The sequence below is a fragment of the Zootoca vivipara genome, chromosome 1, assembly GCF_965207765.1.
Source record: "Zootoca vivipara chromosome 1, rZooViv2.hap1.1, whole genome shotgun sequence".
In the NCBI taxonomy this organism is placed as follows: Eukaryota; Metazoa; Chordata; class Lepidosauria; order Squamata; family Lacertidae; genus Zootoca; species Zootoca vivipara.
The window spans coordinates 28,666,417-28,677,684 of record NC_142582.1 but is presented as its reverse complement, the minus strand read 5'-3'; the positions used below and the strand labels follow the sequence as shown (position 1 = coordinate 28,677,684).

Here is an 11,268-nt window from a genome sequence, read left to right as displayed (position 1 = left end):
ATCATCATCATCATCATCATCATCATCTCAACATTTATACCCCAGCCATCTGCTTGGGTTGCCAAAATAAATATTTGGCTGACAAAACAGTCTTCTTCTTCTTTGGCGATCACTCGTAGCCGAGTAAGATTGTCTTCCATAAACACGGTTTTAACGATGGGTCCGTAAGTGACTGTGGAGGCCAATTCTGGATCCACACGTCCTTCCACAGTGGGGACATTGGTTTCCAGGCAGGAGTTGATCACAGTGTGGATTTGCCAAGCGTGCCTTCCTCTTTGCACACTTCTCCCTTGCGTCCTGAGTTTGAGTGTCTTCAAAGCCTATGACACCTTTGGGAAAGGCCGTTCTCCAACTGGAGCACTCGCAGGCTAGTGTTTCCCAGTTGTCAGTGTTTATACTACATTTTTTAAGATTTGCCTTGAGACAGTCTTTAAACCTCTTTTGTTGACTACCAGCATTACGCTTTCCATTTTTAAAGTTCGGAATAGAGTAGTTGCTTTGGAAGATGATGTGTGCATTCAAATGATGTGTATACTGCAATCTCCATTGTGTGCTAAAAGTGGCCTCTTGGTGATTTCATCCAGGAATTAATTCTGAACCATGGCACATATAAGGCATCTTCTGTGCCCTGGAAAGGGCCAAGCATTAGTACCTTCTAGAAGCAATATAGGGCTTATTCAAAGTGTGTACCTTATTCCTGGTTCCCCACCACCACTTAAAAAAAAAAAAAAACACCAACAACACAGAGGAGGTTTAAATGGCTTTTGCATTTCCCAGAACTGTAATGTAAATTTGAAGTCTATATTGGCCAGAATGCATATTAGATTTTTAAATGGCTTTCCTCCACATGGACATTTAAATGCACAAATCATGCAAGAGAGGCTTTTAATGTGCGAAAACATCTTCGGCAGAGGAGACAGGAGAGGCAAGGTGAAAATTACCATATCCTGGAGACCCACCACTTAAGAGCCAAACAGTTGCTATTTTCCAAACCCTAAATCCTCAAAAGAATTGCAATGTTGGGCTGCCTGCCAATTTAAACAATTGCCAGTAGGCCCGATGATCCGGTTGCAATCAAATAGACAGAAAAAAGCAGTAACCACTCAAAAATCTCAAAGAAACAGATTTTTCATGTTTAAACAATTCCAAAGGAAGACTCCTTCTATACCCAACAATATAAAGAGCAGGAGCATTGTCTGACTTTGAAATGCCACCAATAATGTCTAATAAATCCAAATGCACTATATATCTGAACTGACCAATTTGGGAGTTGCGTCCGGGTGCTCAGATTGAAGGGTTGGTAAAAAAGAAAAAAATGCAAAATGTGGACTTTGTTTTTATTTACAGTCTCATTTCCCCTACCCTGAGATATCATAGAATTGTAGAGTTGGAAGGTACCCTGAGAATCATCTAGTCCAACCCCCCTGCAAAGCAGGACTATGCAACTGTCCCATACGGCAGTGGTTTTCAACCAGCGTGCCATGGCACCCTGGCCTCTGTCCCTCTTTCCTTCCCTCCCTCCTCTGATGCCGTCTCAGGTCTCTGCCTCAAAGGCTTTCACGACTGTTTGTTGCAGCAGCCCTGGCTACAAGCTCCCCAGGCGAGTGGTGCCTCTGGGGCTGGCCAGGGGGTGCTGGTTGCAGGAGCTGATGTGGCCTCTGAGTAAGCAAGTGGGCGAAAAAGCCCGGCCAGCCAGTCTACCAGCCCTTGCTGTTGGGAATGGACAGACATGACCCAAGTCCCTATGGGGCAGTGTGAGGAGGCACCTCTCTTTGGGGCGGGGGGGGGGCATCTCAGAGACCAAGAGCAGCAGCAGCGGCTGCTCAGAGGCCTCCCAAAGAGAAGGGAGAGAAGAGAAGGCTGAGGGAACACTCTACAAGGGAAGGTGTTCAAAAAAGGGTGAGAGGCTGCCAGCTCTGCAGGTAAGGGGTGATATAACAGGGCTCCTGAGCCCCACAGGAGTGCCACAGAAAGAATGTAGTTGGTCAAGGGAGCTGTGGACTCAAAAAGGCTGAAAACCTCTGCCTTACAGGGATCAAACTTGCAACCTTGGTGCTATCAGCACCACACGCTAAGCAAATGAGCTATCCAGGATATCCAACTGAGCTATTCTCACTGTTAATTTAGAACACCGTCAGTGTCTTACATGTGCTAAAGGAAATGTGCCATTTCCCACGAGATGTAATTCACACATTCAAGTTCATCACTTGCTGGCTGTAACATCAAATGAAGACTTCCATGTGTGAACAAACCCTTGGCACTGCAGAAATAAAGTTTGCATCGAGGTTTTAAGTATCACATATGCCCCCTTTTTTTAAGTACACAAAATCTCATATACAAGTATACAGTAGATACACTTGCATGTTTTAACATGTAGTATGTGAATCTGGCCTTAATATACAGTATAATTATTATTTGCCCTGTTGTCTGTTTTGAAGAGCATTGTGATTACTTTGATAATACATATATTTAGGGGGTGGGGGTAATTCCTATATACTACTGCACTGCTGTTATGTGTGGCCTTTCTGAAGTGCATGAGATTCTTTCCCAGTCTAGAGTCTTCTACTTACAGCTTGTTTTCACTTTGAATTCTCATTTAGAGAGAACATGTTTCATAATGATTGGCTGTCTGTGGCTACATACAAGGAAGTTCTCAAGTGGGGGATTTCTCAGTGGAAGTTCCCATCTAACCTCAGTCATAAACCAAACAGGACACTGCCTGAGTTCTACTTTTCTTAAGTTCCTGGGGAGAAAGCTTTCTAATTCTGTGAACATTATCTACTTTGTTATTATTAGGAACGGAGGCAAAATTAAAAGGTTCATCAAGAGATTACGTACAAGGTAACCAAAATATTTCTTTGTATATAACCCATAAACAAAGACTGTTTGGTGCTGCTGAAATATATGGTGTGAAGTTAGCAGTATGCTGCCTTGTATCAAGTCACTATTTTGAAGAAAGGGCATGGCATCTATAATTCTAATATTATTTTTAACTGATCTGGTGCTTCTGTTTAAGTAATTAAAGTTGGGCTCGTCTTTTGATTCTTAACCTTTGTGCCTACCCATAGGCTACAAAAATGAGGTTCCAGTCTTAAACACATTTGACTAGGAAGGAAGCCCCATTGAACTTAATGGATTTACTTTTCAGTAAACACAACTGGGGCTGTGCATTGACAGCAGCCTCACAAATATAGCATGTTAAAATTCAATAGGTTGCCTGAGTAAATCCATTCTCTGCTTTAAACAAGTTATAATCGTTTTTGTTAAGATTGCATATATCCCTTCTCCTCCTAATATGAACTTCCCCATTAGAATCGAATTTTACTCATCCTCTAGCACTGAGACTTATATATGTGTTCTGCTCAGTCATCACAATTCTGGTACAATCATGCATAACACTGTGAACATGATTTGTGTGCTGTTTTTATGGTGATGCCTTATGGTAGTTTAGTACTAGAGCACTGGGGTCCTGCTAGGTACTTAAAAAACTAGAGGACCAGGCCCATGACACAAATGTATATAAAACTTTCACATGTTTATTTATACATAGAGATACCCCTGGAAAATTAAGGTGGTTGGTGGCTGAGGTCTCACCAACACTGCACTTGACATGTGCACAACTATCCTATAAATTGCTTGTGCTCAAGAAACATTTTTTAAAAAAACACACATTTAAACAGTGATGGAGAAGTACCACCCATCCCATAATAACAGCACACCCCCTGGACTAGGATTAGTAATTATATTTTACAGTGATTTAGTACTAGGGGAACATCTATAATAATACTGAGCTTTCAATGCTGATGTTACAGTATACTAGGCACAACACATCAGGAAGCACTTTGTTACAAGGGGGCTGGCACAAGAGAACTTGCCAATGGATTATGCTCACTCCTTGGTGGGAAGAAGCAAGATAGAAATTTGTCCTACCACTCCCCCTAAGGCAGGGGTGGGGAGCCTTTTTAGCCCACAGCACCGGATCTTTATCTCCTATGGACTAATTTTGACAGCTAGGCAGAAACACCAACCTGTCAATCATCTGGCATCGTAAGGGCCTAAATTATACCATTCCAACCATTTTTGTTATATAACTACCGTGGTGGACAGGTACAGACGAGTGCAAAAAAATCATCAGACTAAGACTGTACTCCTATACATACTTCACCTGAAACTAAGCCCCCACTGCTTTGGTACTTATTTCTAAGTCAACATGTACTGTACTGTATTTTTCCGTGTATAAAACTAGGGTTTTTTCCTTTAAAATGTCAAACATTAGGGGGATGTCTTATACACGGGGTCATCTCTCCCCCCCCCATTTTCTTAAATCTGAGTCCCCCCAAAATAGGGTGTCTTATACATGGGGGCATTATATAGACGGAAGAATACGGTAAGTTGACTATGGATGCCACCTAGTTAAAGCTGTACTGTACCTTGGACTCCCATTGATCTTGATAAGAGAGACAACACATGCCTAAACCTCTGTATCTGAATTATGAATGTTTAGATTAGGACCTGGATTTTACTAGATAGAATGTTGGACATTATTTTATTTTTGCTTCACGTAAGATGAATCATGTTACCATTATTAGACAGAAGTGTTTTTGTGGGGTAGAAGACATTTATCCACTTGATGTGGGCCATCTACTGTTTGAAAATGTGGATAGAGGATGGGCTATTAATGAGTTCCATCCCAAAGGTATTTATAAATATATATATACCGTATATTCCGGCATATAAGATGACTGGGCGTATAAGACAGCCCCCAACTTTCCCAGTTAAAATACAGAGTTTGGGATATACTCGCCGTATAAAAAATACGACCCGGCGTATAAGACGATCCCCGACTTTTGAAAAGATTTTCCTCGGGTAAAAAGTAGTCTTATACACAGGAATATACAGTGTGTGTGTGTGTGTGTGTGTGTGTGTGTGTACACACATACATACATACATAATACATATAGAAAGTGCCATGTGCTACTGTGAAGACACCAAGGAGGAAAAGTCTTAAAACTTTTCTCAAAACCACTAGAGAAACTATGCCAATTATGGCGGATTGTGCATGCATTTGGGAACCCATTTATTAATTTAAAAAAACAATCTATTTGCATGTTGGTAGTGCTAATGTTCCAACCCATTTTGGATTACAATGTAGCCCAGTAATGGGTCCCAACCCACCTGCTGAAGTCTAGTGCAGTAGTGTCACTGGGCCATAAGAGCTCTGATGAGCTCTCCATGGCAATGAGGCAAATCAAGACTGATCTGGATGGTCAAACAGCTGCAAGGATGGCGTGGGGAGCATCACCTGAGCCGGAAGCAAGCAAGTCACCCCATTTCAAATCCCACCAGGGCATAATTACATCTCTGCACTATAGCAGGGGTGGGTATGTGTGGCCTCCAGATGTTGTTTTCCCCAACCCACATCTCCCTTCTTTTTTCTTCTGTTTCCCATTGGACAGTGCATCAGTTAGGGCTGAGCCTAGCAGGCTGTCCTCTGCACAGCACTGCAGGGGAACTTCCAGACACCTGGGTCTTCCAGATGTCAATGAACTCAGACTCTCATCTGCCGCAGCCAGCAGGGCCAACAGCCAAGGACGAAGCGCCTGAGCTGCACCAGGCTCTCCATCCACCCCGACTCAAGAGCAAGGGGGGAAACCAGGCGTTTTCTCCTTCACGCTCTCCGGGCGGGCTTGGATCGGGTCCGACGAACTTGGCTAGAAGGGAGGAGACACAGGGAAGGGACTGGAAAACAGCCAGCGGTGTGGGGACTGCGGCCAGGAGCGGCCAGACAGTCGCCCTCTTCTGTTTCCTGGGCGAAGGCAGCGGCAGCAGCCGGAAATCTGGCCCGTGGAAAAGGGCAAGGGGTGAGAGGAGGCGGCCCTACACGGGCGGGGACCGGCTCTGGGGCTTCACCCCGCTGACCCCACTTGGGCAAGGCGATCTCGGAGGCGCCGCGCGCAATTTTACGCGCCCAGTCACATGGCCCGAGGAAGCCAGCAGGAAGTGGATTGTGGTTCCTGGGTTGCGCGTCAGGGCCGCTGCTTTGCGCCCGGGCGCTTGGAGAGGCGAGCAGAGCGGAGGTGGCTGCGAAATCCGCGAGTTTCCTTGCCTTTGTAAGTAGCCCGCTGTATCCCAGGCTGAGCAAACGAGGGCGATATCCCTTCTCCTCTCTGTTACCAGCTATTGCCAAACGCGTCTCCTTTTTGTCGTTGTCACTTGCCCGCCTTTAACCCTCTGCGCTTCCGAAGGAGCATTTCCGCGGCAAAAAAAGTGCGGTGCTCAGCCGCATCTCAGAAAAGCTGGCGTGTGTTTCTCAAAACGGCGCGATCATAAACTTGTTTACTTCTCTTTCCCTTTTCTTTTTGTAAGCCTGGATTTATTCCGAGGGATCTGCTCCCAAATTCAGTGTGCATGGGAATGCCGCCTAACTAGCGTTGATTCTTCTTCTCCGCGCCCCCCCCCCCCGAAAGAAAAAAACTTCCCGGCGTCTTTCTGCTCACTAACTCGGCCTGAAGAAGTTTGAAGGGATACTTTCAGTGCGTCGGTCTCTCGTGCATTTCCTTAGAAGGGCGGAAGTGCCTAGGGAGAAAGAAAACACACGCATGCAAACAGAGGGATAGGCAGGCGTTTAGGTAGCTGTTTTTGTCCAGAACCAGCTGCACCTGGAACAAGAAAGGACTGGATGGGTTCTGGGTTGGCCCCTTAAGTAAGAGAAAAGGAATTGAGTGTTTTAATGTGCGTGTGCCCTTCACAGGAGCAGAAGGGCAAGGGACAGGGAAAGCTTCCTGTTAGTTGTTTTCAAGGCTGTTTTGTGCAAAAGCCCTGTGAGAAAATCACGTTAATCTCTTGTGAGCTCAGATGGCATCAAGTGTGCCTCCCATCTCCCTTTCTCCTTTGCCTCATCACTCACAAATGGAACTAGAACCCGGAGTGGAAGACTGTAAAAGTGGACAGGTCCACCGGCAAGACAAAAGACAAACACTTAGAATGAAAGAATTCTGAATTCGTCTGGAGTATCTTTCATTTGAAGTTGGTTCCCCTGATGTCATGGTAATGTCAGATGATTGACAAGTGGGGGGGTGAGTCTGCTGGCTGCATTGTAGTCCCCAACTCTGTCTGGTTGGGACCTGGAAAGCCAGGTTTCCAATCTCGACTCGGCCACAAAGGTCTCTAGGTGATCTTGGGCCAGTTGCTGCCTCTCAACCTAACCTCCCTTGCAGGGTTGTTGTGAGGATGAAGTGGGGAGGAGGAGAAGCGTGTACACCATCTGAGTTCCTTGGAGGAAAGATGGGACATAAATGGAGTAAATAACCTAAAATATTAAACACATAGTTTAATAGTTTAAGGTGTAAACGAAGGAAACTTTTTTTGTGTGGCTACTATTGTGAACAACTGGAGGTCACCAATCCTTGCTGATCACCCAGAGAGACTTATTTAGTAGATAAGTTCTACCTTCTGCCTACCCCTGATTTAGTTTTGTGGGGCTAACTGGTCACTATAATTAAGATCAGATTAGAAGTGCTTTTCTTCCCTTATATTGAGTGGGTTGGCATGCTTCAATCATTGCTTTCTCTTTTTTGCCCTATGTCCACTTTTTGATTGCTGGTGGCTACATAGTCTTGCTTTGGGAAAGGGGATGAGGTTGACTGTAGTGAGATGCATTAGGCCTCCTTTTCCACAGTGAGGTACAAAAACAGCAGCATGGGTCTCTTTAACATTTCCATTCTTCGCACAAGCTCTGGCATCCGGAGTCTCCCTAAGGATGCAGCTTGTGCAGAGTAGTTTGGGGTTAAGTCCTATTGAAATCAGTGGGGCTCCATGCCTTACTCTATATTGGAGGGTTTGTTCTTTGTTTTTTTCACTAGCTGAGGATAGGAAAAAACATGCTACGGAAACATTTACAGTGATGTCGATGGAAAAGTTGTAAATAGAAGATCAAGCTTGAACTTCTTTATTCAGCTGACAGGTTAGCAATCCTAAATGCACATTCCAGGGAGCAAGACAGGTGCGATTGACTTAGAGGAGACACGCACAGGTTTGCTCTCTCGGGCTGCAACCCTGTGCACAATTTACAGAGCAGTCCTAAGATGGGACTGGGGAGGAGTGACGTGGCAGGATCCATCGTTGCTGGCCAGGGCAGAAGGTGGTTGTGGGGGTGGGTGAGGCAGTTCTTCCACTTCTCTAAACTTTCTCCAGGTTGGCATAGCTAAGTGGCCTGAGGATTGTGCCTCTCAAGGGGTGGGGGTGGTGGGTGTTAAAGTTGTTCTGTGGCTTCCCACTTACTGCCATTGGCAGGAGAGACCTGCTGACAGTGGCTTTCCTCCTGACAGTGGCCTCCAGCCAGAGTGGAGAGAAACACATGCACATTGTCCCAGTGGTACTCCTCTGTTCTGGAAGAGGCTGACATCCTCATCCAAACCCCATTCCTGACTCCGTGTAAGGCAGCTTCCTATGGAGAATCTGAACCTCTGGCACTTCTTTCTTGCAGGACCAAAAGGTTGATTCCAGAGGAACAATGAAAAAACTTCACTGAGAGAAGATGACATGGTCCAAGATCACTTTTGCTATTCCTGCCAGAGCATTTGCAAATGGTCTGTATCAATTTGATGCTTTAAGAAATGCAGGCTTTGTTTGTATTGCCTTGTGTTGCAAGAAATCTAATTTCTTGTAACGCAGTCCATCTCAGAAACATCTCTCCCTAACAGAGTTTTAGAAAATGTTTTTAAAAGAATGTTAAGGATTGTCCTGAGGTTGACTATCCCACTGAATGGTGTCCTTGGGATAAATAAACAAAAATTTATTATTTTTCAATCCAGACATTAGATGCATGCATTTGGGCCACCCACTGGTTTCTCTGTTTTTCCTTGTAAGTGAGGTTGGAAAAGCAGGTTCTAAACTTCACTGTAGCCAATCATGCCACTTGTTGTTGTTGTTTTTTTAAAAAATAATAATCTGCAAGACATAACTTGCAACAGTTTGCTAAACAGTGCGTAGGCATCTTCAGGGTAATTGCAGAAAAGGTGAAAAAGTAAGCTTCAAAGTATATTATGTATGGTAAGTATGCAAAGAACACAGCACACTTATCAAGATACTTGAGATTTTGAAATTATGCTTTTTACGTGCATAGAACTGACCCAAACTGTTCACTTCCAGAAAGAAAGAAAGAAAGAAAGAGGGAGAGAGAGAGAGAGAGAGAGAGAACAGTCTTGGGCTTGGATGCTAGCATTTTGTTTGCCTGATCAGTGTTTGGGAATTAAGGAATTTTCATATGGAACATGATAGGCTAAAACCAGGCAACAGTATTGCAGAGCTGGCTTGCAAATATGAATGCTATAGGGGCTGCAGGTCAAGCAGCGGGGAAGCAAACCCGGTTCACCAGATTAAGAGTCTACCACTCTTAACCACTACACCACACTGGCTCTTAGGAGAGGAAGAGCTCCCACCCCTGCGTTAAAGGCAACAAGCATTGACACAGTGGCCTAAGCAGATAAGCTTTCTTTCTTCCACACCAGAATGCCAATAGTATTTTGAGGCATTTGCAAAACTCTGTCACATTCGGATTCTGCCTTACTCGAATGCTCAGAGTTTGCAGGAAAAAAGCACCATGACAACAATGGCCACATATGTGAAACAAATAGCTGCCCTCAAACATTGCCTGGTCAAGTTCCTGCATTGCAGGGGGATGACCCTTGAGGTCCCTTCTAACTTTACAGTTCTATGATTCTAAGCTGCCAAATCTGACCAGAGTGTGGGAACTGGCTAGCGCATCAGGAGGGAACGGTAGCAAGATAAAATGAAGCATGCCTTCCTTGATCTAGGGGCAGCGGTGCTGTAGGATTAACATGGTCTGCCCTGGGTGTGGTACCCACAGTAGTGTGGTATAATTGGGGTGAAGTAATTCAGCAGATCTCCATGCAAATTGCTAGGTGACTTTTGACAAGTCACTAGGGAGGTGTTTGGACAGTTCCCACCAGCAGCTGGATCCTGGGATCATGCCAGGCTGCATATTTGGCATTGGTAGGAAGAAGAGCTTCTGGCCATCATCTCCCTTCATGCTAACTCCACAAACACATGGCAGAGGAGGGAGTGGTTAACATTCTTGCCAACATCTGGTTCTATCTCATTCCCCTATCTTGCTTTACTAATGTGGCTGAGTTGCCTCGAGTTCCTTGGTAGCAAAAGTAGGATGCTATCATAATGTTAGCTAACCACAGCCATTGTCCCCATCCCAAGCTGAGGAATGGCCTCACCAGGAAGTCTTGCCTGGCAAAGACTTTGTTTCTGTCTGGTGCCAGGCAAATGTGTTTTTTATTCTGCCAGGCATTTGGACAGTGCAAATGGCCTGACTTTGGGGTGTTTTACTTTTTTGTTGTTCATCTGTACATGTGGGCATGTGGTTTATTTTATCGTGTCGGGTAGGGAGTTACAGTATACCTGTTTCGTTATAATGGATTGTTATTTTTATTGTAGATATTTTGTTTAATATATGTATAGCTTCACACAAGAGCAGACCCAACATAATTTACAGAGATAATATCCAATCCAACCTAACCTCCACCTTCACCTTCTAGGGCAGGCAGCTTTAGAGTTAAGGAAATATCACTCCGCCTGTGTGGGTGTTTGTTTGTTTGGCTGATTCCTTGCATTTAACTGGCATGTGCTCCTCAGGAAGAGTGAAACTGACTTGTCCTCTGTCTCTCTTCAGCAACAGAAGCTCACTTCGCCAAGAGCAGCTTAAGGGAGGTGCTATCCCTGGCCGATTTCCTAAGCTAGGCTTTTAGTTATGAGATAAACATATCAATTCCAACCATGCAAGGAAGTCTGCAAGATTTACAGGTCCATGAGATTTGAGTAGCCATTTGCCATCTTGTACATAAGGGGGGGGGAATTGGTTTAAATGTCAAGGGGTGTTTCTGGGTTTGGGGGGTTTTTTGTAAAAAAAAATTAAATTGTTGCCTGGAGGCACGTCTTATATGGCCCAGGAACCCTGATTTCAAGCCAGTTCTAAACCTTTTAAAGCACTAACAGGTTAATTGCATGTGAAATAATCTGCTTGCTACACAGAGCATTTACAGGGCAATCCTATAGATGCCTACTCAAAAATAAGTCACACAGAGTTCAGCAGAATATACTCCCAGTTATTAGTGTATACTATAGGACTGTAGCCTTGACTTCATTCTGAACTTGTCTTCTTTTGGCTCTATCTGCACAGTACAGTGGTACATCGCAAGACGAAATTAATTCATTCCACAAGTCATTTCGTGTTGCGAT

The 11,268-nt window shown here is 44.6% G+C and overlaps 1 protein-coding gene across 6 annotated transcripts in view; it reads left to right on the top strand.

The window, feature by feature from the left end:
* Window positions 1-2,694: 2,694 nt before the first annotated feature.
* The window catches only part of TANK (TRAF family member associated NFKB activator), a 34,388-nt gene continuing 25,814 nt past the window's right edge, over window positions 2,695-11,268 (top strand). For 2 of the 6 annotated variants that reach the window (XM_088661129.1, XM_088661123.1), the window contains exons 1-2: window positions 5,864-6,110; window positions 8,486-8,588. The gene's annotated coding sequence lies outside the window, so the exon portion shown is untranslated. Of the gene's footprint in view, window positions 2,842-5,574; window positions 6,111-7,028; window positions 7,048-8,485; window positions 8,589-11,268 lie in introns of those variants that run through there. The other 4 variants (XM_035132458.3, XM_035132448.3, XM_035132466.3 and 1 more) reach the window with 4 other exon arrangements.